Below are 2,883 nucleotides of genomic sequence, written 5' to 3'. Positions count from 1 at the left end.
ACTTCCAATTTTGTTACATTACAGTCCCAATAATTTAATTTGATATCTCTTAATCAACAACTTTTTTTATTTGTTAAATTACAGGATCAAAATATAGACCAGAATCCGTAAAAGAGACCTTTACAAGGTTAAGAGACGAATTCTTAAAAGAATTGGTAAGTCTAAGGATTACGACAATCCGCTATCTTATGTATCGATCTTCTTGTGGCTATGTAAAAATACCAGAAACGAGCTTCAGAATAAATGTCATCCGACTCATAATTCAATCACAAGGACGTAACAAATTTATATTATACTTATATTGTAAGAAAAAAGTTCATAGATGAACTCAATTCATTAATTATAATTAGAATTCTTTCTTTAATATTGCATGATGTAATTACTAACTACATTAAAATTCCATCAATCGAAGCCACTTAATTCTACGTAATTTATTTTCAAGAAATGATAAATATATCTTAATTTTTTTGGAATAACATCATATAAATTTACCAATTATACACGTTATCTCAATTTAATCATGGTTTGTAAAACATTTCATATAGACACACTAACTTTCTTTTGTGTCAGTATACACCGTTTCAAAATCCGGTTTAATTTTTCTGAAGTAACAATTAAAAAATGACTTCCACGTCAACAAATTATATCAGATTGTGAATCGGTGTACCGTATTGACACAAAATAAAAATTGGTGTATATATTCGAGAAGTTTTATAAATCATGATTACATTTAAAAAAAACATGCATAGTAGATGAAATTAAAAAAACATTTACAAAACGTCAAAACTTAAAATTCATTAAGTGTATTCAAGTCAGCGTTATATGTCACATTATAACTAGGCTTAAATGCTCCAAAAATTACGAACTATCTCGTGTTTTTGATATTTAACGCGAATTTTTAATTTTGGCATAAAAATACACGAACTATCTGATTTTTGCAATAATAATACGGACACCATTTTGGGCATAAAATGACCCCATTTTTTGCCCTAAAACGGCATCATTTTTTTAGAAAAAAATGCAAACTTGGTCTTATGTGCAAAAATTTGATACTTCATGTATTTTTATGCCAAAATTAAAAGTTCGTGTCAAATGCTAAAAACACACGAAAGTTGATGATTTTTGGTGCATTTACGACTTATAACTATTACAAACTAGGTTTATCTAAATTTATTTATTATAGATTTCAAAAAAAAAATATTTATAATAAGTTGAGAACTAATTTCAATTTCCTGAGTTGATGATCATGTAAATTGATTATTGCAGTGTGGGCAACTGGGATTTACAAGCCTTCAGTTATAGCAGCATCAGCTATTATTTTGAACATCAAAGCGGTCTCTATTGAAAGGTATAATGAATGCATGGAAAAATTTACAGTCAAATATTTCCAGATGGTAAGAGCATATAAAGCCTAATTAAATTTATTTCAATTTCATGTTTTCCTACTTTAAATTGTTTTAATTTTTTTCATCAAAAAATAACCAAATAAAATTTTAAAAATTCATTTTTTAAACTCCAGTTGATAAAATAATAAAATTTATGATTCGACCCATTAATTTAGCTGTTTAATGTGATCCTTTTGAAACTAAACATAAAAGAAAAAGCTGAAGTTAGTCCTTATTATTAGGGGTGAGCAAAAACCGAACCAAACCGAAAAACTGAGTCAAATCGAACCGAAAAAACTGAACCGAAAAATAAGTGGTTTAAACGGTTTGATTTGGTTTAGGATTTATAAATATTGCGGTTTTCGGTTTCGGTTTGATTTCAGCGTTCGGTCACCGAACCGAACCGAAAAAACCGAATTAATAACAAAGGTCGTTTTAGTCTTTTACACAGAATGCTATATATATCCTATTTTAAGCCCAAAACCCTAATTTTCACTCTCTCATTTTCCTCACTTCGCAGCCACCCTTTACCCACACTGAAACCCTTAATTTCCCCTCTCTTTTTTCCTTTCTTTTTTTCTCCATTATTTATTCTCTTTCATTCACAAACCCGTAAATCTAGCCTCTATCTTCTGATTCTTTACTCGTTTTCAGTCGTATCAGGAGAAATTCTTATGTAGACTCGATCTACCACGTCATCCGTAAACTATAGATGACGTGGTAGACCGAGTCTACCTAAGAATTTCTCGTCGTATCAGATTAAATTTCTAGTGATTTGCTCAAGATAAATGTGAACTTTATAAGGTAAAATACTTCTTATCAGTTTTATCAATTTTTTTCATAGATCTAATTTTCTTCTTTTCTTGATTATGGTTGAATTGGAATTTATAAAAATCTCGGATTAGTTTCTCGTCGTATTAAGCTAATTTTCAGATCTAATATTTTAAATTAATTTTAGGTTAATTTCTTGGGTTTTATCAGTGAATATTTGTTATTTTTTGTCTTATCTATTAATTTTAATTAAATTCTGATTTATGGTTTTCTTTAGGTCTACAATTTCAGATGGAGAATACAAAATGCATTTCTGGAGAAAAGTGGGAAACAATTTTGTTTCGTTGATGTATTGAAGAAAATATTAAATAATATGTAAAAATTAATTCATTTAATGTAAATAAATTAGTTGAATGCGTATCTGTATCAATATGTTAATGTTTGTTCTTTAGATTTTTTTGGTTTAATTTTTTTGATTTAGATAAAAATTGAATTTTATGTTTTTCTTTAATCGATTAACCGACCGAACCGAACCGTAAAAAACCGACATTTCGGTTAACCGAACCGTAAAAAACCGACATTTTGGTTAATCGAACTGAAATAACCGTGAACCGAAGTAGTGCGGTTTGGTTTTTAATTTATTAGGAGTGATTTGGTTAGGTTTCAGGTTTTTGTACACCAAACCGAACCGAACCGAACCGAGCTCACCCCTACTTATTATATTGAA

The 2,883-nt window shown here is 28.9% G+C and overlaps 1 long non-coding RNA gene across 1 annotated transcript; it reads left to right on the top strand.

Annotated features, from left to right (window-relative positions):
- Window positions 1–2,054: 2,054 nt before the first annotated feature.
- LOC126671799 (uncharacterized) lies at window positions 2,055–2,586 on the top strand. The gene is made up of 2 exons (XR_007639129.2): window positions 2,055–2,189; window positions 2,434–2,586. It is a non-coding gene; the product is annotated as an uncharacterized LOC126671799 (long non-coding RNA).
- Window positions 2,587–2,883: the final 297 nt, after the last annotated feature.

Source organism: Mercurialis annua, linkage group LG3, assembly GCF_937616625.2.
Source record: "Mercurialis annua linkage group LG3, ddMerAnnu1.2, whole genome shotgun sequence".
NCBI classification, from domain to species: domain Eukaryota; kingdom Viridiplantae; phylum Streptophyta; class Magnoliopsida; order Malpighiales; family Euphorbiaceae; genus Mercurialis; species Mercurialis annua.
Note: the sequence above shows the minus strand (reverse complement) of the source record. Positions and strands in the feature narration are given on the sequence as shown.